Source organism: Mastigoproctus giganteus, chromosome 12 (genome assembly GCF_048544385.1).
Source record: "Mastigoproctus giganteus isolate SK-2022 chromosome 12, ASM4854438v1, whole genome shotgun sequence".
NCBI classification, from domain to species: Eukaryota; Metazoa; Arthropoda; class Arachnida; order Uropygi; family Thelyphonidae; genus Mastigoproctus; species Mastigoproctus giganteus.
Window position 1 is genome coordinate 42,878,273 of NC_143586.1, and position 27,183 is coordinate 42,905,455.

General features: G+C 38.9%; 1 protein-coding gene across 1 annotated transcript in view; it reads left to right on the top strand.

Moving 5' to 3' along the window:
• The first annotated feature begins 514 nt into the window (after nucleotides 1-514).
• Nucleotides 515-27,183, top strand: part of LOC150076973 (uncharacterized) — a 38,342-nt gene continuing 11,673 nt past the window's right edge. The window contains exon 1 of the mRNA XM_090385745.1: nucleotides 515-580. The gene's annotated coding sequence lies outside the window, so the exon portion shown is untranslated. The remainder of the gene's footprint in view (nucleotides 581-27,183) is intronic.

Sequence of the window (27,183 nt, forward strand, 5' to 3'; positions counted from 1 at the left end):
AAATGCATAAAATTAATACAATTAAATATCAATCAGAAGTGTACAAACAAAAAGCACTACACCCATTGGTGGTGCTTGCTATGACATCACTGGTTGCCAGATACTGATTTTAATTGTACACTGGCACAGCCACTTTACTATATACAGTGTCACTTAATTTATAACCCATTTTACACTTTTAATATCTTGAAAATATTAAAAACTTGATTAATAAATCTAAAGAAAACGAATTAAAATTTTATAATTAATATTACTTTGTTATCTAAGGGTGTAATTGCTGTATAATCCTTTTGTTTACTTTTGATGATTCTTCCGCAGAAAGTAGTTCTGCATTACGACTGGAATTGAGCACTTGATATAAAAAAGGAAAGTCTGAATTTTGTAATGAAATACACCATGTTGTACTGAAGAAAGGCTTAATCGATTAAATCATTTATATTTTTATTTTAAAATGATTTTGTTAAAGAAGAGGTCTCGATTGGACCATTGAGATAAGCCCCGCCCTTCTTCCTCAAACAGTAAAAGAAAATATGGCAAAGACAAGTGGTAGCGCTTCGTTGAAAGGAAAAAGCCTATTCAGGTGTGTTCATGTTTTTAAACATAATAAAATATACAATTTTTAATTATTCTTTTTAAAATTTAAATACAGAGACGGTACAGCTAAAAGTTTAAATGTTATTAAACGAATCTGCTGTATATGCTTTTTTAAATACAGAATTAGCAGCTTTATTGTTGGTCGCGATAGCAGCGCCTTAGCATGGCCATTATTGGAACTATGTGGACTCGTAAGGCAACTTAATAATACGTAGTAAAATCTAAAATTCGGCACTTTACCATTCGACATTCTGCAATAAAGGATTCACATTACTTTCTTTATAAGATGCTTCCAGAAACTGTCTTGTCTTTTAAGGTGCTTTTTGTATATATGCACATTTGCAGCCAGCATGTTTATATTAGAGGGATAATACAATGGTCTTAATTCTCACAGCAGAAGAAGAACAGTCTCCTTTACAAAGAGTTGTCCTGGTAATAGTAATAATAACGGAGGCATGTGATGCAGGAAAGCAAGCAAACATATAAACTTATGTAGCATCAGCCAAAAAAAAAAAAAAACAATTTCGCACATTCATTCCCTCTAAACGTTTGTCCAGTTCCTCCTTGAATTTATTTAAGCTTTCAACTTCCACAACGGCAGATGGAAGTTTGTTCCAGAAATAATATAAAATAATAATAATAAAATAAATTAGAATAACACAAAATAATTTTCTTCGGTTGGATTTTCCGTGTGAATGTTGTCGAGCCGGAATGATCTCAGATCAGTTGATGGCTGTGCAAACAAAGTGCGTATCTAGGTTTAGAGGTCCATACATCTTGTCTTCTACCATTTTTCACATGTCGGTATCCAGGAGTTGAAATAGATCGAGCTTCTGATAGGAAAGGAAATTATCTTTAAGATACTTCCTTGAAGAGAGAGTAAGCTTGGGAGTGGAGAGGATAGCTGGCTGGGGGATTTGCCAACACACAGTATCACAAATGTTGGGCGCTGAGATTCTCCCAGCGATCATTTTGAGGGTGCAGATTAATCTTCTTTCATGTATTAAGCGTGAAAATCCAGTTAAATTGAGTGCTTTGGCCATCGGTGTTGTGTGCTGATATCCTGGGAGACGACACTTCCAGATCGCCCACAACTCTACTCCATACAGTATGCCTTCGAAAATCATCGTCCTGATATACATTTTAATCAGATTACTGTTCTGAATATGTACCAATTGCTGCATGGCCATCCACCATTTCCTATTGAATTTGGCACGGAGCTCTTCTATATGAAGATGGAATTTTAATTTTTGGTCAAAGATTACACCCAGATCTGTTTGCTTTTCGAAGCTGGGGATCAAAACTCCTTCAATCGCCGGCTGAATTATTTTTGGTGTTAGTTTCAGTGAGAAGACCAGGATAACGGAATTTTCAGGGTTAATTTGCAAGTTAAATGTCGAGAGGTATATGATGGTTCTCGTTGATGGTTATTGTAGTGTCTCTATTTCTTCGTCGGCCGATTTTATTTTGGTTAAGAGCTTCAGGCCTTCGGTATATGAGAATATACCTGTTCTGTTGTGTATTAACGGGTAAATTATAGATGACCTCTTCAAAAGGTTAATTGACCATTTGTTTAAAAGACGAGACTATTATGGCCTCCTGTTTCAGCATTAACTGGTCCCTCATTAGATAGCAGATGGACTAGAGATAGTGACAACACGCAAACAAATCAAAGAATTTGTTCGATGTGACCAGCCATGTGGTATCCGAAACAAGTTTTCAATGCTGTGATATAGAAAAAGGTATTTTTTGAAACTAGTGCAACACTAGAGCCCTCGTAACAAAGCAAGTCTGTTGTCTCGGAAGAATAAAGACTATTGCATAATTCAGAGTGTAAGTCTTACTGCTTGTAAAATTTCTGGCATCATTACTATGACATCTGATTATGGGAAATCCTTCACAACGAGTTGCCTAGTCTTGCAGTTCCAATAAATGACATTTACAAATAGAGAAGACTTGTTGCTTTAGCTGAGTACCAACACCGAATAGCATTTTATGAACTTCACAGTGTTTAGAAATGATGCTTTTTATGTATTGGCCAGAGCATATCGATCTATTTTAATGTTTATTTTTATTTAAACGAATGTACAATAAGGCCTCTACGGTCTACAGTACACAAACTGGTTGAACGCGCATGCTCCAAACGAATCCAAAATATGCTCCAAAATATACTAAAGTCAAAATGGTTCCTTGAAAAATTTTGACTTTAGTATATTTTTGTTGAATAGTTATTGCTTTATATAATCACCATTTGGTTATTTGGCAATTTAACGATTTCGTATTTGTTCAACTATAGCTAAACGGTAACCTGATTTTAAAGGAAGAGAGCAAAATGAAAACATATCCAGCTCCCTATGAAGAGGTAGTTGGTCCCTCGAAAATCTGAGCTTCTGACAATTCGAGGGCATTTTGTCTTCGATGCCATTCGAATAACCTGAATTCATTCTATAAACAATTGATATTGCGCAAATTTGATGGACTGCTTTTAGAAATAATCTCTAACACTAGAAAAGAGAATACGCTTGGAAAACTATGGAAGCGCCCTTGATCGATGAAGTGACACAGTTATTCAACAGACTATGAAAAAAGTAAATCTCAATGAAGTATCTGCTTTGTTTACCTTTTCACAGAGTTGCAGAAAAAACAGAATAAATGCATCATGTAATACTGTTACGGACTGGGTAAATTTCCCCTTCGTTTTCTGTAAAATTAGATATTGTTCAGAGTACTTTAATGTGACAGCAGTGCCACCGAAATAATGTTTCCTATGTTCCTCCCCATCCCGGTTTAAGCATGGCTTTTTTTGAGTACTCCACAGCTATTCGTTGTGACCAGAAAGTATATAGACAAAGCATCATGTACCTTCCTACCTGCCTGTTTGCCCTGAATGGAAAATTTCACATTTGGCTCAATTCTAACCTCTAAATTAGATTTTAAAAAGTAGTCACACCAATTAAAGAAAACCAGAAATTATCCACACCACCACATTTGCTATAATTGTCCCGGCTGATATTTCCTATCAGAGACTAAATAATTTGGCATCCTCTATTTTCAATCTTCCATGGCTTAAAATCTCTTTAGCCTGTTCTGTCAAATTCATCTGAAAGCCTGTGTCGTTCTTTCAAACTCCACTAATCTCTTTGAAACTTGATTTCTTCCAAAATCACTTTCGTAATAGTGAGGTAAATTCTATTGGCGAGTTCTTCTGGGGAATTCAGAACATAATTTAGTGATGATTTCTTCTCCATTGGGGACTTTTTGTAATGGCCATTCTCAATCTCGGTTTTTTAGAATTACAAGACTGCAAAACGGGACGATCTGCGAAATTTCTATTCTTCTTTTCGTTGGTTCCATTACTTTTTTTAGATCTTCTGGTGTCTCAAAGTTTGCTCAGAACGTGTCAGAGTAATTATTTTTGAAACTATGAAATCGTTCCTTCACGTCTAACTTAAAATCTGGTGCTTTATCTAAACCTCGCTTTTCCAATGAATGTGCTAAGGGAATGTTGCATGCCGCAATTGTCTTGTATCCAAATCTCCAATTCATTTTCTGCCTACACCAAAGTCCGCAATAATTGCAAAACAGTTATTATTCAATCCAAACTATATATGTTGAACAGCTAAGAGTAAGGAAACTTTCTTCCTGTCCAAATGATGCTGGAGCATTCTGGACTCTTTCTAAAACCTTTGGCGCAACATTTGCCCGTCTCTACTCTCACCATCAAAATAATCACTCAGTTAAAGATAAAGCTGATCTGCTAGCATCCCACTTTTCTTCTAACTCTTTTATTTATGATTTTGGTTAACCACCTCCTACCATTCATTGATTCCTGTGGTTTTCCATCAAAAGAATGTCAGAAGCATTCATTCTGAACAATCGTTGCCAAGTGAGCACCAAGTGCCAATAGCATTTCTCCAATTGTTCTCAAAACCAGGCACGCGAGTGCATAAGTACACGTGCCTTGAGTGACCGAGGTTCAAGCCCGTGACTGCTGAATACGATGCTGTTTCTTGTATTCTATCTATCTTGTAAACTCCCCTGATCGTTTGGTCGTCCCGGAGTATAAACATAACATTTTTTTTTTGTTTTCTGTTTTGCCTTTTCACAATTTTTTTTATCATCTGTTTTTTTTTTCCTTCTGCTTGAAAATTTGTTCATATCCATCCAGTTTCGAAAAAGGGTGACGAATCCTTCCCATCCAATTATTGTCCGGTTGCAATTACTTCTACTCTTTCTAAAGTAATGGAGAAATCCATTAACCGACAACTCCTAATATTTCTAGAAACTTTTCTAGACAAATATTAGTATGGGGCTTCGGCGGTTACGGAGGCAGCGGTGGTGTGGGTGGATATAGCGGAGCTGTTGGCTAAGGAGGACATGGTGGATACGGGAAGAAGTCCTACGGGGAATGGGCTTCGGTGGAGTAGGAAGCCAAGGTTTCGGAGGGAAGGGATTTGGTGGAGTAGGCTATGGGGGAAAAGGAGATGGCGGATATGCTGGGTCATCCATGAGTGAACAGACGTAAGCGACGGTGACCTGAGTCACAAAAGCAGCGAACTCGATGTGATCCATCACAGATGGTTTGGATTTGCTGAAAGCGGAAAAATCTATACGATCGACAAGGAGCGGTGAGACTGGTGAGTGAGGGCTGGGGAACCCGGCAGAAAAGGTAGTCCAGGTGGTCGTGGGAGTCCAGGAGGGCTTGGAGGAAGAGGAGAACTGGGAGGTTATAGGATGAAGGTCTACAAAGACGTAATGCTGGATTCAGATTTTTTGGAAACCTTTTCGAAATGTTCCCCAGTGCGTATGCTCAATGAGATTATCCCTGTAATATAGCAGCCTGGTGCCATGGACGAAGTTGTATATATTTATGTATGTCATTAAATTATATTTTGTAAATGTCATTTGGTTTTTATTTCTACAGCTAAACTCCAAAATGAAAAAAGCACACAATCAATATTTTGCCAAATACTCCTTTCCCATCAGTGTACATAGACACAGTTCTTTTGTGGGGGGAGGGGGGGTGAATGATAATTTATACAAATAACAATGACTGGCTCGCCAATTATGGGAACGGCAGTTTTGTTTCAAGCTCTAGGATTTATTATCTTTACAAATCTCTATCCCTGCGAAACCTTGGCCTCCTACTCCACCGAAGCCCATTCCCCCAATTTTTCCATTTTCCATTAGGAGTGTGGGCGTTCTTTTGTCCCCTGCACCCTCCCTTTTGAAAACTACACACAGCGCAAGCAAATCTGCTGAGTGCTTGTCTGTTAAAAACATTAGATGTTTTTCAAAATATGGAAAATTATAAATTCCTAATATATATGTAAGAATAGTTCTTACACTTGCAGTCATGAATTACAAAACACAGTTCTTTCAGTAATGAATTCTGGAGTTCATAACTGAAGGAATAAGTAACTCATGATGGTTTAGCAACTCATATCTGACCGTGCTTTACGTTAAGATAATCGAATTTTCGGATGATCGAAGTTCGGATAATCGACGTCTTCCTATTTTGCAGAAAGCTTAATTTAATAAAAAATCAGCAGTCACGTAATCACTTGAGCAGCCAGAATTTGTCTTTTATTGCTAGCAAAACTACAGCTACTAATTTTAAAATTCAGTTTAATTTAGTTTAAGATCTCTAATCTGTGTCCTGATGAGGTAACAGAAATGCATTAGATTCTAATCCCCATAGTGAATGATTCTAACGCCGAAAGATATGACTTTCTGGTGTTCTCGAATCCATTCGACCCCTGATAGACAACAGTACGACTGAAATTCAGCTGAGCTAGGCGACAGTTTGAGCTGTAATTGTCGGAGTAGGAGGCATTTTCCGCATCGTCTGCTTTCTTGCTGAAGTCCAGGTTCACTGCTACCCATCGCCCCATCAATAGAATCTCTGTGAACCCCACGGTTCTATCATTTCTGTATCGATGGCGTATCCATTTACGAGAAGGTAACTCTTATCGGAAATGGAGTACCCCTAAATGAAAGTTAAAAAAAAAAAAAGAAAGAAATTAATTGGCCCTTCAGCGAGATTATAAAGAAGTCAATGGAAATTATCAGATCTCCATCTAGAATTTATTCGAACTGTAAAATTATGTTTTTCAATATGAAATTATCACCGGCAATCCGGATCTTTTTAGATTCTAATCCCCATACTGAATACTAACAGGCAAGCGAGGTTTTTGCCGGTAACATCCATTCAGTCCCCGATGGACAATGGTACGATCGACCTCAGCTGAGCAAAACGACAGTTGTGAACTGTAATTGTCGGATTAGTGGTATTCTCCGCATCGTTTGCTCTTTTCGTGAAGTCCAGGTCGACTGTCGCCCATCTACCCTCAATAGAATCTATCGTAATCCCAAGGTTCTGTCAGCATTTCTTCTCAAAATCTCCACTTCACAGTGAAGGTTTGTTAAGAACTGCAACCTTCAGTCTTGTACGATTAGAGCTTCTGATCAAACCAGTTTAATATTCAGAAGGAAAACATGTAATGACCTCCTCTGGTTAGGCAACCTGTATATATATAAAAATTACTTTTTTAACTGTGAAATGATCACAGGTAATGCCAATCTTTTGAGATTCTAATCCCCATACTGAAGGACGCGATTAACACCAGGGAAACGATGTTTTACCGTACACATCCATTCAGTTCCCGATGGACAATAGTACGATGGACCTCAACTGAGCAAAACGACAGTTCTGAGCTGTAATTGTCGGATTAGTGGCATTCTCCGCATCGTCTGCTCTTTTCGTGAAGTCCAGATCGACTGTCGCCCATCAATAGAATCTATCGTAACCTCAAGGTTCTCTCAACATTTCTTCTCAAAATCTCCACTTATCAGTGAAGGTTTGTTAAGAACTGCAAACTGCAATCTGGTAGGATTAGAGCTTCTGATCGAACAAGTTACACGTTCAGAATGAAAACATGTAATGGTCTCCTCTGGTTAGGCACCCTCTATATATACAACGTTGGCATTGTGATGTCAGTACACTTAGTCACAATGAAAATGGACACCACTTCATGTAGATCAATAATCAATTGTAGTTCAACCATAACTTCCTCTTCCTGTAATTCAACAATACCAAGTGTTGTCGATTATTATGGATACAAAGACACATGTAGTTCTCTTTTAACCCAGCAGATGGCGCAATTGAAATCCCTTCCAAGGTGATTTCATTTTTCTTTTCTTTTTTTTTTTTTTTTAAATAACCATTATAAAATGAGAAAATAAATAAACAAACTTCTCCTAACATTTGTCTTAATTAAATAAATGTATAAAATTAATAAAATTAAATATCAATCAGAAGTGTACAAACAAAAAGCGCTACACTCATTTGTGGTGTTTGCTATGACATCACTGGTTGCCAGATACTGATTTTAATTGTACACCGGCACAGCCAGAAATGAAACTACCTTCTGGCTAAAGAAAAATTACCGCACATCTATTCTATAACTGTCTTTTCTCAATTTGAATTTATGTCTCCTTAGGTTCGTAATCTGAGCAATCGGAAGAATCCCATCAGAATTCAACGTGCTCAACCCATTCATGGACTTATAGACCTCAATCAGATCACCACGCAGATTAGACACCTGCAGAAACTGCAGGTGTCTGCAGAAACTGCAATTTTCAGAACTTAAGCATCTCTTAATAACAGGACCCTTTTGTTCCCTTCACCAATTTTGTTGCCCTTCTTTGTACTCGCTCAAGCAACTCTACATCCTTCCTAAAATTAGGCCTCCAGACCTGTACCCAGTACTCAAGGCGTGGCCTGACCATTGCCTTATACAAAGGGATAATCACCTTCCTTTCCTTACTAGCAAATTCTTATATATCATTGACAAAACCCCATGACCTGCTCTGGCAGGCCATCTGCACTGCTCAGATAACTTCATATCTGACAGCACAATTACCCCCAAGTCTTTTTCATTCTCCACCTCACTGAGTGTCGTACCACACAGTTGGTACGTTTCTCTTCGGTTATTGCTAGCCATATGCAATGCTTTGCATTTGTCAAGGTTAAACTTCGGTTGCCACTTCTCAGCCCATCTGCCCGACTTTTCTAGATCCTGCTGCAGTAGCACACTGCCGTTACTGTCATTGTATTGCACTACTTTCAAAAAGATAAATAAATAAATACGATATTTATTGTAAGGTTCATAGGTACACGCAGGTACGCTAACTTTACAAACCCTTCACGGCACAAAGCCAGAGGTTAACAAGCAGCGGCAGAGACACCATCTCGCCGGAAATATAATACAGAGGAAGTACAAAGCTTAAATATCAGTAAAGTAAAGAACAATTATATGTTAATAACATCAAGCAGATTATATTAACTTAAAAAAATGAATAAAATAATAATAATAAAATAAATTAGAATAACACAAGATAGTTTTCTTCAGTTGTGTTTTCCGTGAGACTGTTGTCAAGCCGCAACGATCTCAGATCAGTTGATGGCTGTGCAAACAACGTGCAGATCTAAGATTAGACGTCTATACTTCTTGTCTTCTACCATTTTACACATGTCGGCATCCAGGAGTTGAATTAGATCGAGTTTATGATAAGAAAGGAAATGATCTTTAAGATATATCCTCGAAGAGAGAGTAATAAGCTTGGGAGTGGAGAGGAGGGCTGGTTGAGGGATCTGCCAACACACGGTGTCCCAAATGTTGGGCGCTAAATTTCTCTCACAGATGATTTTGATGGTGCAGATTAGTCTTCTTTCATGTATTAAGGCCGAAAACCAGTTAAATTGAGTGCTTTGCCCATCCGTGTTGTGTGCTGATGTGGTGGGAGACGACACTTCCAGATCGCCCAATTCAGGAGCCAGTATTCTGCGGCCTTTAATGATTCTATTGTGGTGTTTGCAGTCGAGCCCCACAACTCTATTCCATACAGTATGCCTTCGAAAATCATCGTCCTGATATACATTCTAATCATATTACTGTTCTGAATATGTACCAATTGCTGCTTGGCCACCCACCATTTCCTATTGAATTTGGTACAGAGCTCTTTTATATGAAGATGGAATTTTAGTTTTTGGTCAAAGATTACACCCAGATCTGTTTGCTTTTCGAAGCTGGAGATCAAAACTCGTTCAATCGCCGGCGGAATTATTGTTGGTGTGCGTTTCAGTGAGAAGACCACGATGGTGGATTTTTCAGGGTTAATTTGCAAGTTAAATCTCGGGAGGTATATGACGGTTCTCGTTGATGGTTGTTGTAGTGTCTCTATTTCTTTGTGGGCCGATTATATTTTTGTTAAGAGCTTCAAGACATCGGCATATGATAATATATCTGTTCTACTTTGTATTAACGGGTAAATTATAGATGACCTCTTCAAAAGGTTAATTGACCATTTGTTTAAAAGACGAGACTATTATGGCCCCCTGTTTCAGCATTAACTGGTCACTCATTAGATAACAGATGGACTAGAGATAATAACAACACGCAAACAAATCAAAGAATTTGTTCGATGTGACCAGCCATGTGGTATCCGAAACAAGTTTTCAATGCTGTGATATAGAAAAAGGTATTTTTTGAAACTAGTGCAACACTAGAGCCCTCGTAACAAAGCAAGTCTGTTGTCTTGGGAGAATATAGACTATTGCATAATTCGTAGTGTACGTCTTACTGCTTGTAAAATTTCTGGCATCATTACTATGACATCTGATTATGCGAAATCGTTCACAACGAGTTGCCTAGTCTTGCATTTCCAATAAATGACATTTACAAATAGAGAAGACTTGTTGCTTTAGCTGAGTGCAAACACCGAATAGCACTTTATGAACTTCACAGTGTATAGAAATGATTCTTTTTATGCATTAGCCACAGCATATCTATGAATTTTAATGTTTATTTTGATTTAAACGAATGCACAAAAAGGCCTCTACGGTCTACAGTTTACAATACACAAACTGGTTGAACGCGCGTGCTCCAAACGAATCCAAAATATGCTCCAAAATATACTAAAGTCAAAATGGTTCCTTGAAAAATTTTGACTTTATGATATTTTTGTCGAATAGTTATTGCTTAATATAATCACCAATTGGTTATTTGGCAATTTAACGATTTCGTATTTGTTCAACTGTTGCTAAATGGGTAACCTGATTGTAAAGGAAGAGAGCAAAATGAAAACAAATCCAACTCCCTATTAAGAGGTAGTTGGTCTCTAGCAAATCTGAGCTTCTAACAATTCGAGGGCATTTTGTCTTCGATGTAATTCGAATAACCTGAATTCATTCTATAAACAATCGATATTGCGCAAATTTGATGGATTGCTTTTAGAAATAATCTCTAACACTAGAAAAGAGAATACGCTTGGAAAACTATGGAAGCGCCCTTGATCGATGAAGTGACACAGTTATTCAACAGACTATGAAAAAAGTAAATCTCAATGAACTATCTGCTTTGTTTCCCTTTTCACAGAGTGGCAGAAAAAATAGTATAAATGCATTATGTAATATTGTTACGGTTTGGGTAAATTTCCCCCTTCGGTTTCTGCCAAATTATATATTGTTCAGAGTACTTTAATATGACAGCAGTGCCACCAAAATAATGCTTCCTCTGTCCTTCCCCATCCCGGTTTAAGCATGGCTTTTGTTGAGTACTCCACAGCTATTCGCTGTGACCAGAAAGTACATAGACAAAGCATCGTGTACCTTCCTACCTGCCTGTTTGCCCTGAATGGAAAATTTCACATTTGGCTCAATTCTAACCTCTAAATTAGAATTTAAAAAGTAGTTACACCAATTAAAGAAAACCAGAAATTATCCAGATCACCCCATTTGCTATAATTGTCCCGGCTGATATTTTTTATGAGACTAAATAATTTGGCATCCTCTATTGTCAATCTTTCATGGCTTAAAATCTCTTTAGCCTGTTCTGTCAAATTCGTCTGAAAGCCTGTGTCGTTCTTTCAAACTCCACGAATCTCTTTGAAGTCCTTTCTTTGAAACTTGATTTCTTCCAATATAACTTTCGTAATAGTGAGGTAAATTCTATTGGCGAGTTCTTCTGGGGACTTCAGATCACAATTTAGTGATGATTTCTTCTCCAATGGGGACTTTTTTTAGTGGCCATTCTCAATCTCGGTTGTTTAGAATTAAAAGAATGCAAAATGCAATGATCTGCGAATTTTCTATTCTTCTTTTCGTTGGTTCTTTACTGTTTTAGATCTTCTGGTGTCTCAATGTTTGCTCATATCGTGTCAGAGTAATTATTTTTGAAAGTATGAAATCGTTCGTTCAATTCCAACTTAAAATCTCGTCCTTTATCTAAATCTCGCTTTTCCAATGCTAAGGGGATAAGAATGTTGTATGCCGCAACTGTCTTGTATCCAAATCTCCAAATCTCCAAATCTCCAAGTCCGCAATAATTGCAAAACAGTTATTATTCAATTCAAACTATATTTGGAACAGCTAAGAGTAGGAAACTTTCTTCTTGTCCCAATGATGCTGGAGCATTCTGGACTCTTTCTAAAACCTTGGGCGCAACATTTGACCATATCCACTCTCACCATCAAAATGATCGCTCAGTTAAAGATAAAGCTGATCTGCTAGCATCCCACTTATCTTCTAATTATTTTATTTATGATTTTGGTTAACCACCTCCTACCATTCCCAGTACACTCCATTCATTGATTCCTGTGGTTTTCCATCAAAAGGATGTCAGAAGCATTCATTCTGAACAATCGTTGTCAAGAAAGTATCAAGTGCCAATAGTATTTATCCACTTGTTCTGACAACCTGTGCTCCTTACCTAACTCCCGTTCTGTCGCCCTTTCACAATTTTTTTTTATCAACTGGTGTTTTTTCCTTCTGCTTGAAAATTTGTTCATATCTAGCCAGTTCTGAAAAAGGATGACAAATCCTTTCCATCCAATTATCGTGCGGTTGCAATTATTTCTACTCTTTCTAAAGTAATGGAGAAATCCATTAACCGACAACTCCTAATATTTATAGAAACTTTTCACCTGATCAATGATCGCCAATATGTTTTCCGTTATTGTAAAACCACCAGTGATATACTATTGGCTTATGTTACCCATCTATGGACAATCTGATGACAGGACATGGCGCCATCAGAAGCAAACTGGCCACCTTCCGACTATTAGACAACCCCTGTGTGCCTGCGTGTCCGCAGAGACCTGGGACTAGATGGTGCACGAATGCCAACACTACGAGGACCTCAGATTAGTATTAATCACCAAGATTCAATTCATCCCGAAAAATAATGAACACCACCTTCTGGCGAGTGCCGAGACTTTACAGAGCCTTCTCAGACTTTGCCCAGGCCGTATATGCCAAGCGACAAAATTTAACCAAAACCACCAAACCCCAACTAGGAAAGTGATCTCGAAACACCTAGAGAAACAGCGACCACAAGCAGCTTCCTCTGAACCCAACAGTTGACTCAACAACCACAGCTGACCACAAGAATTAGCGACAACCGGCACTGCACACCTGACTTAAACCAGCGATGACACAAAAGGAAGTTGATCCCAATGAAAGGACGATCATATTTGACGAAATACATGGATGTGACAAACTGACTAAGCACCACAAGAAAAGGACAACCAAAATATTGGAACAAAGACCAGGACAGCAGCTAATCGCTGCCTTAGCCATACCAGGCTGGACACCTAGCTCAGCCTGCTTGTAATCCCTATCCCTGCCAGGGGGAGGTTACTCTTCGTCACCTACCTGCCATCTAAACTTCCATCTGGTGTGGCATGGGCATGCCACACTGCCTAGCAGGGGTCATCTCTTCTATCGACCCCTTACTTCTACTTCTACCCCCCAGTAGGCAGCCTCCCCTCTCTCCCACTATTACCTTTCATCTAGCCTCACACGTCTAAATTTAATAACAACAAAATTTTGCCCGACCTATTGGGCCTTTTAACACATCTCTCTAGCGTTTAACCCAGAGGTTCCCAAGCTTTCTCGGTGCATGGCGCCCTTAGTGTCCCAGTAATTTTTTCACGGCATCGCTAGGCCAAAGAAATACCTAACACAGTGGTTTTTGACCTTTTAATATATACCTATATAATAATTTTATTCTTTATATAGGGGTACTAAATAAAGATCAATTATAGATCACCACAAAATTAAAAAGATACTGTACACCTTTTTATACTGAAATAAAAAGGCAAATTTAAAAAATAGCTTTAAGTAACTTAAACCCAAATTACACAGCACCCAAAGGATGTTACTGGTGCACTCTAGTGTGCTGCGGCATCCCGATCGAAAACCACTGGTTTAACCCCAACCAGCGATTTCCTAACCGCAATCTCATTAAACATTAACGTCAAACGCGTGAAAATTTTTATTTTTAGGTCCTAACCACCGAAATCCCAGGAAACCAGGTGGCAGGACCTGCCACAGCAACTTGATGTTATACTGGTCACACCTGGCTAGCCTGCACGTGGCGAGGTATGGACAACATCCGCCCCCGCTAGGGGCCTGGCGGCCAATAAGCCAGACAAACAATGGGCACAACACATCACACTGCCCCGACATGGCCCACACATTTTCAAGTCTCTGGCTTGACAGTGTACTGTCCTCGATACGGCAAACACACGCGGAGATGGGAGAAATACCAGGTGCTGTCTGACAGAATATACCTTATACCTCTCTGCCACTGTGGACAGGCAGAAACGTGGAAGCATCTGATGCACCACTGCGAATTATATGAGGATCTACGCTGCTGCTTGATCCCAGAAATAAAATATGTGCCACTCAACCAGGAGCACCAGATACTAGAGGAGGAACACAGCTACAAGGCGCTGACCAAGGCGCTGACGCGCAAGACCTCTTCTGCAGAAGGAGAATCTTCCCAGAGTCTCTAAACATAAGCAGTGAAAAACCAGCCCAAACACTCTCCTGCCTGCAAGACCACCCGATGGATGATACTAAGCTTCCTGAAAGAAAACACCTCATTCCCAAACACAGGTGGGAAACACCTCACTGCCAACCTGAACTGACTAAATCACAGACCAGACAACGCACAGATACATGCCTTCCTACCAACCTAGGCGTGACAATCACTGACGACAATACTATCTAGCAAGCATTGACCCACAAACAGTGTACGAATATTTATAAATAAGATATAGAGCCAAAATAGACCCGGTTGGAAACAACCTTACCAAATCACAACGGAGAGATAGCTTTGCACAATTGGCAGCGGCACCAAATGACATCACCACCTCACAAAACTGTGTACGACAACTTCACAACCAGTCAACAACGGAATCTAGACCCTGCCTGGCAACAACTGATCAAGCTACTGTGAAGAGATTACTCTCCATCCACAAATGGCAGCCGTGAAGAATAACATTCACCATTTTCGATGCAACCTGCAGTGTACATGTTGCTTTGCACCATATTGGCGACCTCCTGAGCCGGCTTCCTTGCTGGGCTCACTGCTTTCTTCCCACCCGGTGAGGGTGGGAAGCGACGGGCTCCGGTCCCCTCCCCCTATTTTTCCCTCTCGTGGGGCATGGGCATGCCCCACTGATTTTCACTGGGGCATCTCTACTATTGACCCCATCTTCCTAACTTACTGCGCACAGTCTTCAGTCTCACCCTTTCTATACCTGCAGCCTAGTGTACCACCCCACACATCAAAATTTAGTCCAAATTTTCGACAACCACATGGTCTCTTTTATACCTAGCGCTATCCCACGCAATCGCGTGGGACAGCGCTAGGTATAAAACTGCGCGTGTATAACAAATATATATTTTTTAAGGTCCTAGCCACTGAAATCTCAGGAAATTAGGTATCAGCACCTCCCAGAGTGAACTTAGACACTAGTGAGTACTGGTCTGCCTCCACAGGGCGAAAGAGGAGCAACGTCGGGCCTCAGCAGAGGTCTGACGGCAAAATGGACAAAGGAACAAACACTACACTTAAACATTATCCATGCACTTTTAAATCTCTGGCCTTTACTGCGTACTGCATCACTTTACAATGCAAACTACGTGGAGATGGGGGAAACCCCTGGAGCCGTTTGACCCTAAATACACTTTACCTAAACATCATTGCTGAATGGGTACACCCTTTCATAGCAACGGTCCTCCCCTCTGGCGTTGACGTCTTTCAGCAGGATAAAGACCCATGTCACACCTCCCAGACTGTTCGAGACGGGTTCGTAAAACATCGGGAAGACTTCCAGGTATTGCCCTGGCCTCCAAATTTCCTAGATATCAATCCCATCGAGCATCTGTAGTTGGTGTTGTAACAGCAACTCCGATCTTTGACGTCTCAACCATGGACCTTACAGCAATTAAAGGATATGCTGGTTATGTGTTGGTACCAGTACCATATAGAAACTTTGTAGCATCTATTCCTTGCCGGGTACGAGGTGTTTTGATTGCACGTGGAGGACCAACATCATATTAGGTAGGTGGTCATAATGTTTTGGCTCATCGGCGTATATGGGTATATGGTAGAAATTCTGGGTGACCCTAAAATATAATTGTACATTAATGACTTCTTCCATTAACCAGAAATCCTATCCATAATTTTGCTGACGATATCATATTGCATTCCACCTTCCAGTTGGTGAAACCTTGTCCTGCTCAAACATTTCAACTTCTCCAATATCCATTACCAATTCCTTAAATGGTGATCCCCAGGTAATTCTCCAGTGGGGCAAAGACAACTTAGTTGATTTCAATCCTTCTAAAACTCAGTCTTGTCTTATATCTCGCAAAAAGGATTCTTGTGCTCCTATGCTTATCTTTGGTGACACTCCGATTTCTAGGCAAAATGATATATCTCTTTTGGGGATTATCGTGACTTCTAATCTCTCTTGGCATAAGCAAATTACAAATATTGCTTCCTCTGCATCTAAGAAACTTGGTTTTCTCTTTTGCTCTGTTAAGGTATTTCTAACTAACAGAAACTCATCTCTAACAGAAGTCTCTATCTGTCTCTCTCTCATATATTCTGCTTTTGATGGGTGCCTTTTCTACAGATACTGTACTTCCATGGACACTGTTGTCTTCCTCATTTATTCCTTCAACTGCCATTTTCGGGAAGAACCTCCCTTCACACGTATATCATGAAATTTATATTATACAGAATTTCAACTGTAATAGTAGTAATGGAAGCATGTGATGCAAGAAAGCAAGCTTATGTAGCATCAGGCAAAAGGAAAAAAAATTGGTTGAAGAATGGCCATGGAAGAGAGGGAGGCTGTATTCGAGAAAAGACCATCATAAAGTTGTGATCTGAGGAACATTAACAGTGTCTTTGTACTTTTGTGCGATGAGTGTGTAATTAGGACTGTCTGGTTTCGGAACGTTGTCTGAATTTGACAGAATGAGGTAGAGAGATTTTAAGCAAGAGGAGATTCCAGATGAGATGGAAGAGCAGTTATATTCAGAAGTACCATTTGCGATAGTACGTGCTGATTATTATTCATGTAGTCCAGCACAATTGAGTAATTTGAATACTTTGGTTTTTTCATCCAAAAAGATCGTTGTTTGTTTTTAAACTGATGATGAATAGATGAATTTCAAACAGCTAGTCCCTATCTGGGTAGATAGGGACTAGCTGTTTTAAATTCAGTTATTTCCCTAGCCAGCCATTTTTTTTTTTTTTTTTTGTCATTACTTTTTTCTTTGAATGTTGTTATCTGTATATATTTGGTAACGTTTAAAGTTCACGACTGCGTTGTGTTTTCTCTTTTGCTGGGGATATTTTCATAATATAATAAAATATATTTATGATTTTGTTATTTATTTACTTTTTGAACACCGATGTAGATTATGTAATCTAGAACCCAACCAAGATCCGGCATACATATAGTACAGGATGTTGGTTTGGTCCTAAAGACAAGAAATGTCTCTTTTCTCATGATGAGGAACTATTGTATCTCTGTTTCACAAGTGTATTCTAAGAATGCAAGGAGGTAGTAATTCTTTCTTCTCTTTGCAGGTTGAAGATCAAACCAACTACATCATATCGCATATGCCTGTTCCTGTTCCCATCCACTACCCTGTGCCAGTTCGCAAGACGAAAATCGTTAAAGTGCCCGTGTACAAGACGAAAATCGTTAAAGTGCCCGTGTACAAGACAAAGATTATCAAGGTTCCCATCACGAAGACGAAGGTCATCAAAGTCCCGGTCCCCATCCACAACACTAAAATCTTCAAGGTTCTCATTTACATCCACGGAGGCCACAGGGGCTTCGGCGTTAATGAAGGCAGCGGTGGTATGGGTGGATATGGAGGCGGTGGTGGCGAAGAAGGATATGGTCGATACGGGAAGAAATCCTACGGGGGGGATGGGCTTCGGTGGAGTAGGAGGCCAAGGTTTCGGAGGGAAGGGATTTGATGGAGTAGGCTATGGGGGACAAGGAGATAGCAGATATGCTGGGTCATTCATGAGTGAACAGAGCATCAGTGACGGTGACCTGGGTCACGAAAGCAGCGAGCTCGATGTGATCCATCACAGAGGGTTTGGATTTCCTGAAAGGGGAAAAATCTACATGATCGGACAAGGAGAGGTGAGACTGGTGAGTGAGGGCACTGCTGGCAGGGCTGGGGACCCCGGTGGAAAAGGTTGTCCCGGTGGTCGTGGGATTCCAGGAGGGCTTGGAGGAAGAGGAGGACCGGGAGGTTATGGGAAGAAGGTCTACAAAGACAAAATATGCTGGATTCGGACTTTTGGTCACCTTTTCGAAATGTTCCCAATGCGTATGCTCAATGAAATTATCCCTGTAATATAGCAGCCTGGTGCCGTGAACGAAGTTGTATATATTTATGTATGTTATTAAATCATATTTTATAAATGTCATTTGGTTTTTATTTCTACAGTTAAAATCAAAACCGAGAGGCACACAATCAGCATTTTGCCAAATGCACCTTTCCCATCAGTGTACATAGACACAGTTCTTTCAGTCATGAATTACAAAACATGTCTCCACAAGACATTTCGTGGTTCATAACTGAAGGAATAAGTAACTCATGGTTGTTAAGGAACTCATATCTGACCGTGCTTTACGTTAAGATAATCGAACTTTCGGATTATCGACGTCTTCCTATTTTGCAAAAAGATTAATTTAATGAAAAATCAGCAATTACGTAATCACTTGAACAGCCAGAATTTGTCTTTTATTGCTAGCAAAACTACAGCTACTCATTTTATAATTCAGTTTAGTTTAGTTTAAGATCTCTAATCTGTGTCCTGATGAGGTAAGAGAAATGCATTCAGATTCTAATCCCCATTGTGAAGGATTCTAACGCCGAAAGATTTGGCTTTCTGGTGTTCTCGAATCCATTCGACCCCTGATAGACAACAGTACAACTGAAATTCAGCTGAGCTAGGCGACAATTCAAGCTGTAATTGTCGTAGTAGGAGGCATTCTCCGCATCGTGTGCTTTCTAGCTGAAGTGCAGGTTGACTGCTACCCATCGCCCCATCAATAGAATCTCTGTGCACCCCACGGTTCTATCATTTCTGTATCGATGGCGTATCCATTTCCGAGAAGGTACCTCTTCCCTTAAATGAAGTACCCCTAAATGAAAGTTTAAAAAAAAGTTGAAATTAATTGGCTCTTCATCGAGATTATAGAGAAGTCATTGGAAATTATCAGATCTACATCTAGAGTTTATTCGAACCATAAAAATTATTTTTCAATATGAAATTATCACCGGCAATCCGGTTCTTTTAGATTCTAATCCCCATACTGAATACTAACAAGCAAGCAAGGTTTTTGCCGCTCACATCCATTCAGTCCCTGATGGACAATAGTACGATCGACCTCAGCGGAGCTAAACGACAGTTGTGAACTGTAATTGTCGGATTAGTGGAATTCTCCGCATCGTCTGCTCTTTTCGTGAAGTCCAGATCGCCTGTCGCCCATCTACCCTCAATAGAATCTATCGTAATCCCAAGGTTCTGTCAGCATTTCTTCTCAAAATCTCCACTTCACAGTGAAGGTTTGTTAAGAACTGCAACCTTCAGTCTTGTACGATTAGAGCTTCTGATCGAAACAGTTAAACATTCAGAAGGAAAACATGTAATGATCTCCTCTAGTTAGGCAATGTGTATGTATATAAAAATTATAATTTTAAATATGAAATAATCAAAGGTAATCCCAATCTTTTTAGATTCTAATCCCCATACTGTAGGACGCGATTAACACCAGGCAAGCAAGGTTTTTGCCCTTCACATCCATTCAGTTCCTGATGGACAATAGTACAATCGACTTCAGCTGAGCAAAACGACAGTTCTGAGCTGTAATTGTCGGATTAGTGGCATTCTCCGCATCGTCTGCTCTTTTCGTGAAGTCCAGATCGACTGTCACCCATCAATGGAATCTATCGTAACCCCAAGGTTCTGTCAGCATTTCTTCTCAAAATCTCCACTTCACAGTGAAGGTTTGTTAAGAACTGCAAACTTCAATCTGGAAAGATTAGAGCTTCTGATCGAACAAGTTACACGTTCAGAATGAAAACATGTAATGGTCTCCTCTGGTTAGGCACCCTCTATATATACAACGTTGGCATTGTGATGTCAGTACACTTAGTCACAATGAAAATGGACACCACTTCATGTAGATCAATAATCAATTGTAGTTCAACCATAACTTCCTCTTCCTGTAATTCAACAATACCAAGTGTTGTCGATTATTGTGGATACAAAGACACATGTAGTTCTATTTTAACCCAGCAGATGGCGCGATTGAAATTCCTTTTCAGGTGATTTATTTTTTCTTTAAAGAAAATAACCATTATGAAATGAGAAAATAAATAAACAAACTTCTCCTAACATTTTTGTCCTAATTAAATAAAAGTATAAAATTAATACAATTAAATATCAATCAGAAGTGTACAAACAAAAAGCGCTACACCCATTGGTGGTGCTTGCTATGACATCACTGGTTGCCAGATACTGATTTTAATTGTACACCGGCACAGCCACTTTATTATACACAGTGTCACTTAATTTATAACCCATTTTACACTTTTAATATCTTGTAAATATTAAAAACTTGATTAATAAATTTATCAAAACGAATTACAATTTAATTATTAGTATTACTTTATTATCTATGGCTGTAATCGCTGCATAATCCTTCTCAGTTAACTTTTGATGATTCTTCCGCAGAAAGTAATTCTGCATTACAACTGGAATTGAGCACTTGATATAAAAAAGGAAAGTCTGAATTTCGTAATGAAATACACGATGTTGTTTTGATTAAATCATTTATATTTTTATTTTAATATGATTTTGTTAAAGAAGAGGTCTCGATTGGACGATTAAGATAAGCCCCGCCCTTCTTCCTCAAACATTAAAAGAAAATATTGCAAAGACAAGTGGTAGTCTTCGTTTTAAGGAAAAAACCTTATTCACGCGTGTTCAGGTATTTAATGACTCATCATTATTTGATGAATCAATGAAACATTGTTTAATGTTTTCAAACTGAAGACGAATAGATGAATTTCAAACAGCTAGTCCCTATCCAGGTAGATAGGGACTAACTGTTTTAAATTCAGTTATTTCCCTAGCCAGCACCATTTCATTTTTTTTTTTTTTTGTCATTACCTTTTTCTTTGAATGCTGTTAACTGTATATATTTGGTATACTTTAAAGATTCACGACTGCGTTGTTGTGTTTTTAGTTACCATCACCTAATATGTTTCGTATTCAGTACACAAATTTAAAGAATTTATTTTAGTAAAAGTAAACAACCAAAGAAAGAAAGTTAGCGAGTTTTTAAAGTTAAAATGAGCACATGCAGGCCCTTCGTACAGCTGGGAACAGCTTAGTACGCACACCACAATAAACAACAGACATTAAATGCAACAGTGCATCATGTCAGAATCGTGAAAGAATGGTTTGGACAACATGACATGGAGTTTCACCATCTTCCCTGGTCCCCAAATTCGCCTGATTTAATCCTATTGAGACTGTTTGGGCTATACTGGAGAGAGCTGTCCATTTCCTTCAACTTTGTTGCAGCCACGTGATACTTCTATAATGAATAAAGGTTCGTATTTGTTTGGCCAGAGTGTGTATTTGGTGTAACAGACTCATGAGGCATACAAATTATGTCCAAAATACATATTTGTGTATATGTGTTGTGGGCAGATCGCTTGAAGAAAAGAAAAGAATAATCCTCATCTCTTGGATCCTTTGATCATATTGAGAATTAATATAGCAGCCAGGTGGCTCTGTGGGTTTCAGTGCTTTCAGCGAAGCTGTTGTCCCAAAACAGTGACTGTTGAGAACAATATTAGAGTAACGAATATACATTAAAAACTAAAAAAAAAGGATAAGGAACATAAATGTAGCGAAGAAATACATCTAAAATAAATAAAAGGATAAACAAGCGCATGCTGATACGCACGACGTACGTTGTTAATGAACCGCTCCTCAATGCATGCTTAGTTAGTTTGTGGATGATTGAAAACGCAAACGTAAATCCTCTCACGAGACTGAAAGAAGCACGCAGAACTCAATGTTTGCTCTAATATCAATTTTTAAGTGCGTCATGAACTTGTTGGTGTTTCCACAAACTTGATACAGTATTTGAAATTTTGATATTCATCAGATTGTGGCTTCGTGTCCGAACGTTTAGCGTTCATCCTAAGACGTATTAAAAGCGAAATGTACGCCTAAAGACTTAATGGGAAGTCATTTTGCAAAGTCAAGCAGCCATGACGTCTAGACGATATTGATTAGGGTGAAGCATATTTTCATGTTCACTTTCCGTCCTTCATTAAGGTCACTCGCTTGTGAATAGCATACCTCCGAGGGGTGTTTAAAATTCCCCAGATTTGTACCACATTACGGTAGACACCTACAGTAAGAAGCTACTCATGTGGTAACCAATAGTGATGGTAATCCCCACGAGGAAATTTTCTTGTTATAAATCGAAAGGAAAAGAACATCTAAAGTACATTCTTTCGAATTAGCAAAATTATTCAAGGAAACAAGATTTTACAACATGATCTAAAAAAAAAAACTTTTATCTACCTGCTCTGTCCATTCCCTCTAATAATTCCTTGACTTTATCCAAATTCAAACTTCCACAGCAATAGATGGAAGTTCGTTCCAACCGTCAATCATGCTTTGGCTGAGAGAAATTTTATTCCCATGTATCCTTCGATCACTGTTTTTCCTTTTAAGTTTAGATCCCATTAAGTGTGGTTCAGCGAAAGATTACGGATGCCATCATCATTAAGTTTTCCCAACCATCTTTCTTCATCTAGTATTTCTAATACTATTTATGGAGATGGTAGGGTTGCTTTTATGACTTTTGCTTGTAAATATTTTTATTTATTTATTTAATTCAAGTAAAGTAAAAGTTATACAATATCTTTGGGTAAAATAAAAGATAGAGAGATCCAGTCAATAAATTAATTACAGAAGGCTAAGACAGAATATGTTCAACATAAATGGTCTAAATACATTCAGCGTTCGACCAAGAAGAGTGCGAGGATGGCGGAAAGATGCTGTAGGCTCTTTGGACTAGGAGAAGGAGCGCAGATCATCCTCTAACACAGAAGCCACGGAAAGCGATGGTGAAATGAAAGGTCTAAAATTGCAAAATTGCATAAGTATCAGCAACATCTTTTGAACTCTAGGCCTTGTCCACGCAAATCGTTTCAGGGTTGATATTTATGAGTCCAGTCGTGTATGCTGGGAACATATGACTGAGCGAGCTGATTTGGTTGAGGGCAGGTCAGATCTTAGATATTTTCCGGTTAGTTTCATTATGGCAATAGGTCATGGACTTCATTTTCAGGAATTATCATCAACGGACCTAGTCCGAACCAGCTGAAACAATCATATACTATCCAGATATCGCCCTCCAACCCACACACTTCATTGTCGATACAATTCACTCTAATAGTAAGCTCTCTGGTGGCAATCTCCACCAGAGAGCCCAAGTCCATACAACTCCCTATGGATGGATGACATTCCTGTGGCCTCCCAGACCTGATTCTTAACGTTTTCAGACAGTACACGTCAGGCACGACCTCTTTATGATTTGGTGAGTTTGTGAATAACATCCACCCCAGTGGAATTCGGGAAGTTGGAGTGAGTCACAGTTGCGGACACTGAAGTGGCATCCATCTAGTCACCACCTTAAGCTGATAAATCCTGATCCACGGCGCCATATTGGCTTTTAACTTACTGCTATTGCACAGTAAGAACCACGAGATTAATACCAATATATTTAAGCCAATACGCATGCACGGTGCAGTACAGTACGCAATATTCATCGAGGGGTGTACGAGTACTTTTAATCATACAGTGTATGTCTTTGGATAAATAAAGATTTATATTTTATTTTATTTAGTGGACCGAAACGACTCACGATTTGCTTCACATACACTGATGGTCATTTTATTAGGTACACAACTGTTAGCCTCTTTCGCTGTCATTGTGATAAACATTCCTCCTAAGTTTCGAATGATTAAAAATGGATCAGAAAATTCTCACAGCTGCAACACGAATATTTTTACTTGATTTTCTTCACCTTTCTGTAGTTCAAGCCAAAAACGTTGATGCTAACACACGTTATTAACACTTCTCTTTGTGGAAGTCTCTTCACAGTTCAAATTGTATCAAAAGAAAGGAGGCCAGCTCAACTAATGATGGAGTTTTTGACGCTTTTTATCAATTTCCTATTTCAAAGACTTGTTTTTGAGTGATGCCGTTGATGACCAATATATAAATTTCCACTTTTTGTTCTCTATTTTTGTTGCTCTCCGATATTCACATCTATGGTTCATTGTCCTGCCTTCCCCACCCAGAACAAATGAAGGCTGTGTCTTTGTAACCACACGCGTGATTTCTAGTTCTATGCGTTTTACGATTGTGCCTTTGTGTTTTTGCTAGCGATATAAACCATAGCGTTACCTCTCTAATTGCTCACTGTACTTATTGTGACTAATAGACTGGAAATCCCTAGTCTGAAGTAACAAACCTGGAGGAGGAATATTACTATCATTTTACAGCTGCCTCATGCGTGAAATAAAGGCTTCCACTATTTTTTACCCGATTGTGGATGAATTAGCGCACATAAAATGCTGATAAAGGGAATAAATAAAGTACAAGTTATTTAATTTCTATACATATTCACGTTGCTTGTTGAAAACACACTGAATCCAACCACAAGATCTATTTTCCTCATTCTCTAATGCGTCTTAGCTCGAAAAATATTCCTTGGAATATAATTCGAGTATATGTGAAACCGAACTCGCATAACTCGAAGAATATCTTTATAATAAATCAAGCAGTCGATAAAATTTAATTTCTTTGTCCGTCCGCCCATCCGCGTGTAATAACTAGACTCTCACTGGATGGGTTTTCATCAAATTTTCATATTTCGCTCTGTTACAACGATTTGTTCAGCCTTTTGAATTTCATTAAAGTTCCTATGGATGAAATGATGAGGAATATGCATTGAGGATATCTGGCAACGTTCAAGATTATCATTCGGCACGGTTCATTTGATAATCTGTAAATACGAATGCACAAGGAGACTGAGTTCGTGATCAGCGTTGAATGATGGAAAAACTCGCCATTACAGTCAGTCCACGTATTGAAAATACAATTATGAATTTCATTAAGACAAGTCCCAACAAGATTTTATCTTTTGGCGATTAGCTCGCGCTTGTCCCAGATAATTTCCCCCACGTGCTTAAACGCGCTCGTTTTTCAAGTGTAGTCAAGCACGCAAAATTATTTATTTACGTGTTTACTTTTTTTGTTCGTGTTAAAAGAAACTAATCGCATTGCAGCAGAAAAACAGTTGGACAAGAGGATTAGTGCGCTGTACCATTTTCACATGGCTAAGGAGGCCATCACGGCTCAGCAATATTTATTAAACTTGAAATGGAACTAGAGAAAAAGAGAACTGACATGGGGAAAACAGATTTTAGAGCCAACTGGATGACTGTTATTTACTCCAGGATGTCAAAGTAAGTACAAGGAGCTCTGACATCCTCGACTTGGTTCTCACCAAGGATCCAAACTGCATCCGAAATTTGGAAGTGCAGGAACCAATGTGGTAGTGACCACAATGTCCAAAAATGGGTAGTGTCCAAAGAGATATCTGTGGTGAAAGGTGGGAATGGGTTGGCAGAAGTTTATCAAAATGTAACGCTGACTTTGTGATAACAAAAGGGAAAGTAGAAGTTAAATTATTGAAGCTGAACATAAAGGCAACCGGCGTGGATGGAATCTATCCAATTATATCAAGGGAGGCAACAAAGGAGGTAAGAAAACCCTTAGCCATAATTATGAGAGCATCCTCAGATTCACGGGAGGTCCCTATGGATTGCAGATGTGTGAATATATTCCGAATTCAGAAAGGGGATTCAAAAGGTGATATGAGTAATTGCAGACCTGTTAGCTTAACGTCTGTTACAAGGAAAATAATGAAATCAATGGTAATGTAGGATCATCTGGACAGGAACGCAATTTTATTGCAGTCACAGCATGGATTTGTTAAGGGGCGGGCTTGTCTAAACAATCTGATTGGTTACTATGATGCAGTGACCAAGGAACTGGATGCATAATATAATTTTGATATCATATAAGGGATCTCAGGAAGGCTTATTGATACCGTTGCACAAAGACTGATGTACAAACTGGAGCAATGTGGCATTACGGGAAAGTTGCTGCTAAGGATAAAGGGGTGGTTTAGTGGAAGAAGACAGAGAGTGGTTATCAATGAACAGTGTTGTTAGTAAAGATCCACAGAGTTCAGTGATGGTTCCATTGCTGTTTTTAATATTTATTAATGATAGTGATGAAGAGACTAGGCACCTGCAGAGATCCGAGGGTGTTTAAGGCTTTGAATGGATAGAGTAAGCTCAATATTAATGGCATTCTTCCTCTTGCTACACATATGAGGGGGCGAAAATTGAAACAGAGGAAGGATGGCTGCAGGATAGGTGTTAGGAAGTTTTCCTTCAGCCAGCGGGTGGTTGATTATTGGAACAGGCTTCCATCTGTTGCTGTAGAAGCGATTTGAATAAATTCAAGGAAGAACTACACAAATTCTTAGAGGAGTATGAATGGGTGAAGTGTGTATTATTATTATTAGCTTGCTTTCTGGCATCATTTTCCACCGCTACTACTAAAATTCCTCACAACTTACTTGATCTAAATGAAATAATTGCAGAAAATCCTGGCAGAGCTGGCATACGAGTTGAATAGGCATTTTTGCAAAGATGTTTACAATAAAGAAGATACAAACGCTAAGAAAACAGAACGGCAAAAATAGCTGCATTGTACTGGGCTACATCTATACGAAAATAAGACCAAAGAACCACAACTTAGAATCATAATCATTCACCCAGAAAGATCCTTTTCAGCAAACGCCATAAATACGTTCAATTATCTCAACATTGATCCTGAAAAACACTGCACAAAAATCATTTGGAAAACAAGCTTTAGAAAATCAATGCTTCAGATAAAAACGAATCAATCACTATCTGGAAGATGCAGAAGAAGATATCATCTCCATCTTCCTTAGGGACAGTTAGAGGAGAAAATACTATACGGTCAATTGTATATTATAATATCCTTTTCAGAAAAT